We start from the raw sequence: 6,296 nt of genomic DNA, 5'->3' as shown, positions 1-6,296 counted from the left end.
CTGTATACCTGTGCTGTATACCTGTGTAGGTTGTTCGCATTCCAGCCTCAGCATGTTTTCATGCAGATGTTTAAGGCAACACCTCTATAAAGCTCTCTTACATAATACTGCATCAGCAGCAGCAGCAGCAGCAGCAGCAGCTCTCCGAGACAACCCACCCTGTGCTTTCATCGCTTACCATAACTCTCACCAAAAATGCATGTGTTTTTAAAGCCTGAAGGTCACTCGGTTATTGATGCAGACGCACTGCATGAATCATTCAAGGCTGCAGCCTCCTCTGGAGAGCAGAAGAGAGAGCTAAGGTGCGCTGGGTAAAGTACGCTTGCATACAAGCCCACTTTCTCCAGCCCAAAGACATCCCCCCTGGATTTAATAAGGCAGCTTTAATTAACGGCCACACCATGTGTCATATCCCTGATAGATGTCTCTCTTTTTTTCTTTTCTCTTTCATACTTTGCATGCCAGGGTGTCACGGGATTTACAGGTCAACAGTTTATTTCCTGCAGGGCTGCTAAATAGTAAATACTTCACAGTTTAAGTTATTTTTATGTTTTTTCCCCTCCTTCATCTTCTTTGCTTTAGCTCTCCAATTTCATTGAAATTAGCACTGAGGGGAAACTACAACATTAAGTTAATGCTAACCCTTTTAATTGCTTGAAATCCCTAGAGTGGGGAGTATTTTAAGCTTTGTGTTCGCTCTCTCTCTCTATTTCTCTTTCTCTCTCCACTCTTTCTTGTTTTCCCTCTTCTTTCTTTCTCTCTCTTGTCCTTTCTCTCCTCTCTTTCTCAGGCAAACTTCAATTTGTTCCCATTACGGCAGCGATTTGTCAACTGGACCACTGTTTTTCATCGTCTCCTGTGCGCCATCCCCCCACTCCATCCCTTGAGAGACGATAATGAAGATGAATTCGGCGGCATCTCTACATATTGAGAGAAGTAATTCTATGTAAATGGTGAAAATGGTTTCAATGACGAGGAGCTGCAATAACAACAATATCACTAGGATTGAGACAGCAGGGGAGAAAGGCCCGGATATACAACATTAATATTTGTGTGTGTTTATTAACCCTTGAGGCAGTATTGTTTAGTCTAGAGTCTAGTCTAACAGTGAGCCTGTTTTTGTAAAGCATCATTTTGTGGAAGCAGCCTTTGAATATCTGAGGCCATTGAGTTAATGCAGTGCAATCCTCCCTCCTGATGCCTCATACAAATGTGCTAGTCATGAGCTTAGCACACTCATCCCTCCATCGCCCATGCTCAAGGTCACAGGTTAACACCCCACAGGCAGAAGGGAAGCAGTCACTGTTCACATCTCTCTGTTATTCTCAAGGTTCAAACTAACAGGGAAAGAGACTTTCTCTCTTAATAATAGTATACCATGTTATCCTCTCCACCTTACTCTGTCCTATGTTAAGAAGATTGAAGGAAGATTTATAAAAAATCAAGAAGATTATCCCTCTTTTCGGGGAAGAGTTTCCAAGGCAAGGTGTGTGTATACGTGCATATATGAGTATGGGGGCCCAAGTGTGTGTGTGTGTGTGTGTCCTGTGTGACTGAGGTGGCCCAAGGGAAGCGGGGCTGCCCTGGTGTAGTGCAGTGTTGTGCAGGGTGGGTACAGGGTGGGAGCAGGCGGTGGAGCGGGGTTACGGCGGGTGGTGGGAGATGAATGGGTCGGCTAATGCAAGCTGGCAGAGGAGCCGCAGCACTGGGTGTGGGGGTACCGATGGAGTGAGAGGGGTGAGGAAGGGGTGCCAGAGAGAGGCGTGGATAGGATGGCACAAGGGTGTTCAATGAGTGGCGAACACCCGGACACCCCTGAACGATTAAGAAAAAGCTAAAAGAGGTGGGGAAATTGATTCGGTGGAGCCCCTTGTTCCTGGAGGAAGAAGGGAACTCACTTTAAAAAGAGAGAGAGAGAGAGAAAGAAGTGATGCAACAAAAGGTGGAGCTGGTCAGGCAATTAGCCATCATGTAATAGAGAAACGTCCACTAATCACACAATGCAGAGGAGGAGACGGAGGAAGAGGAGGAGAGGGAGAGAAGAGAGCGTGACACATCGGAGAGGCCCCGTCATCGCTTCGGTATCCGTGGTGACGCAGCTCAATTGATATTTAACACGAGGGCGATTAGATTGACAGGGTGAGTGGCCCTGAGAGGGACTCGTATTTACGGGGAATAAACAAACCTCTCCAATTGATTTGCAAGCAGAGACAATTGAATCCACCACTCCATTGTTGTGCAGCCGCCGCTGCCGCATACAGCTGGGATGATTACATTGTGCAATAATCCGTGCCTGGGATACCTAGGGACTCTAAATGCCCCCACCCACCCCCCTCTCCCCCACCTCCCTCGCCACCCCCACCTCCATTTTGAATGCCTCAGAAAACAAATGGAGGAGAGCGTCCTTTCAAGTCTCAAGCAACCACCAGAGGAGAGCCTGTGAGACGCTGGTGCAATAATAATGGCATCTGGCTATTGTTGCAGCCTGTGCCATCACACTGGAGAGGAGCATGGTGAGATGCTGATGATGGTGCCCTGAGATCCCCTAACTGCAGAGCTATTTGGGAGCCTCTTTTGGAGTGAAATGACTTATTGTCTATTGAGTAAGACAGTGGTCAGTATCATGAACTGTGTAGAGATTTCATAAGATGTACAGTACCTGCCAGACAGACAAATAACCAAGATGCAGATTTCCAGACATTCTCATGTTCTGGATTCAAATGGATTAAATTCATTTTGTACGTATACACAATCTAAAATGATAGTTTTGAAGAGCTTGGTTAATCTATTTTAAAATATAAAATGGCAGAATTACTCCAGGGTTTGTACAATTTCTCAATGCATTATGCAAAGCCTATTGGCACTAATTATGTGATTATGGCACTATGGCTCACAGTAAAAACATGTTACAGTACTTTGAACTTGAATCAAAATCACAAAGTCACAAGAGCTGCTATATTCGAGTCAAGTTTACAAAGCTTTTGTGTTTATTGACTGGTGTATGGATGTACAGTATATGGATTTTGACACAGGGTTGCTCCTGGGTGTTTCATCGCTTTAAATACGCATTTAAAACAGTGAAACACCCAGGAGCAACCCTGTGTCAAACACACACACACACACACACACACATGCAGTGAGATGCAGCACATGTACAGCTGGCCATGGCAGAACCAGGGCACTGTGGGGAGCAGCAGCAGCTGGCCTAAGCAGCCAGATCTACAGATCTGCTTCCTCTGAGCCGCTGACTCGGACCCAGATCTGGCCCAGATCACCCCCAGATGTAGGCCACGTCCTCCCAACCTCCACTGTCACCTCCTAGGCTACTGTATGTACTCCTCACTGACCCGATCATGAATTATTCATGCAAATTGCTGTACCCCGAGCACTAGGCAATAAATACACAAATATACATACACACACATTACCAAACATCTAGACAGGAATGGAGCACACACACATACACACACACACACACACACACACATACATGTACACTCATACACACACTTGTTCAAACATTTATGATGAATGTCTGTTGAAAAACAAACACAACACACACAGACAGAAAGGGACACACTCACACACATGTACACACATCAACATGGACTGTATATAGGCCTCATACACTATGTGATTCTATATGCGGGCCTAATCCATCATGTCAGTCCCAGCAGACCAGTAAAAGCCAGGCTGCCCCAGGCAAGCTCACTCAGCCACTACCACAATGCCACAGCCTGAAACAGTAAGGTCATATAGGCAATAGACAAGGCGAAGGGCAAATTGGTGGTGTGTTTGTGTATACGGTACATATGCCTCTGTGCACATGCATGGATGTGAGTGTGTGTGTGTGTGTGTGTGTGTGTGTGTGTGTGTGTGTGTGTGTGTGTGTGTGTGTATGTGTGTGTCCACTTTAGATCTGTTCTAGTATTTATGAAATAAATATGTATTTTCCTGCAGGCTTGATTCTGTCTGGAGAATGGCAAGGAAAAATCAGTCAGGCAGATTTGCAGGGAATCAAATGGCCTTTTGAATCCCATCTAAGGTGCAACATTTTAATTAGCATGAACACATCTGCAGGGTTCTACGGGTAAGGCAACTCACTCAGAGACAGGTCATGGTGGAGGGTTCAGGAGGATTCTGCTCCTGCATGGAGAAACCAGACATCATAATTAGCAACAGGAGTGAAAGTGTAGAGGACATGCAAAAAATATGCAATAGATTTAACATTTTGAGCTGCAACTTGCCTTGTCTCTGGACTTAACCTGCCAACTCCGTAATGTTCCGTAACTTTCCCTGAACTTGAAACAAAACTCTTCCTGTCCAATCGCGACATAATGCTGTCAATCAAAAAAAGTCCAGCCACTATGACGGTTCCTCCAATCATCATACAGAAGCTCGGCGTTCAAGCCAACCCACTGTCCCATTCATGGTGGTATTATAAGAACTGGAGAAAGTGAACAAGTCCCGCCCCCATTCATTTCAATGGGAATGCTAAGCTAGTGAAAAGTGCCAAAATTGAACGATTTTTTCAGGCTTCAACATGGCGTTTCAAGGGGCTTGTTTCCGGTGCCGTTTTACTTAGCCAATTAAGTGCCAGGTTACTGATTGACGTAAGGTACAGAAGGAGAGCTCGTGCCCACACTAAGCTCGTGCATGAGCTTAGAGTGGAACAGTCACCAATCAGCATGAGGAGGAATCGGGAGAAATAGCACCGGACATGATGTATTTCTGGAAAATGGCGACGAGGAAGTGCCTTGCTAATCGGCGAAGCTAATCAGTCAAATCCTGACCCCCTGGTCCCATTCACCCCCAGAGAAGCCAGGCTTCCCTGGAAATGACGATTTTGTGGCGTTTATCCAATAAACATCTAGCTTTTTCTGCACTGAGACTAGCCCACTCTGTAGTGCCATTGAAGTCCATTGAAGCCGAGCTATGGGGCTTTTATTAAAATGACTTTTATTTTGACACACGGGAAACACTTAGAGGCTGTGTCAAAGATCATTAAGGGCAAAGCAAGATACTTCATGAGAAGCCACTTCCTAGAACCCGAATAGCAAGAGGGAGGGGGGGGGGGGGAATCCCCCTTTATGCAGAGCTGTTTCATTGAAGTCTATGGACATGACACGCATGACACATCCCCTTTAAGCGGAGGAAGTGATCCCCGTTTTGCGCCCATAGACATGAACTACGACGACGTATCTTGCTCCGCCTTAAGGATCTTTGGCTGTGTCTGAAACATAAGTACACATGCTGGGCAGTGTGCATTTTCCGGAAGTTACGTTAAAATAGACTCAAGCCAAGCGCTCTCACTAGATGGGTACTTTGTTTGGCATGATTTCCAAGCGTGCATCGATGCATCTTTTTTGGCCTCAGATATCCCATAATCCATTGCGCAGTGCAGGCAGTCCCGTTTCAAGGAATTTGGGGGCCCTAGGCAAAATGGACTTAGAGGACCCCCCCCGCCGCCACCGCCGCTGCTGATGCACCTCCAACCACCACCAACCCACCCGGAAGACAACACATAGACAGACTGTTTCAAACACACTTTATTTTCTGCACAGGTCATTGTCTAATAATTTCACAGCGTACACTATCAGAGAGAACTCTTGGCCATTGTGCAGGGTCATCAGCTATAATGATAGAGCTTGTAGTACCTTGTGCAGAGGGAACATCAGAGCTGAGAACTTGTGCAGACTCAATTGACATTGAGGCCATGATGGCACCACTGCATACATACAGTCTCTCCCATGTCCTCTTCTTCCTCACAAATGAGAGGTGGAGATGATGGGAAATATAATATTTTATTTGTCATGTACAGGGTGCATCACGATAGCCACTTAATCAAATATCTGAAATGTACAAAACAATTTGAGTGATAATTTTATTATAATGTTAGCATATTCATAGAGATCACTAACAGCTCAGAGAGAGAAATGCACTCTACCCTCATCAATGGAGGCATCCGTAGGTAGAGGGCTTAGAAATTTAAGCCAAGCACCTTGAAGGAGAGAGAAAAGATTGGCATATGTCAGTTTCTGATTTTGATATTTAGAAGAAATACAGCTGCTTTCACAACTACCAATGCTTAAAACAACCCAAGCTTATGTTTATGTTTAACACACAGAGTTTTACTAGCATACTTAGCTTGACAGATTTAAACATTCTGCTGTCTGAGTATTGGACAGATGAAGCTGATGTTTTAAAGACGGAACAGCCAGCTTTCGGCTTCGTGCATGTGAATGACACGATTTCCACACGAACAAACTGACTGCACCCGCTAATAAGTCCAGTTG

The sequence above is a fragment of the Sardina pilchardus genome, chromosome 2 (assembly GCF_963854185.1).
Source record: "Sardina pilchardus chromosome 2, fSarPil1.1, whole genome shotgun sequence".
Taxonomy (NCBI): domain Eukaryota; kingdom Metazoa; phylum Chordata; class Actinopteri; order Clupeiformes; family Clupeidae; genus Sardina; species Sardina pilchardus.
The sequence above is the reverse complement of the archived record's forward strand: the minus strand, read 5'-3'. Positions refer to the sequence as shown.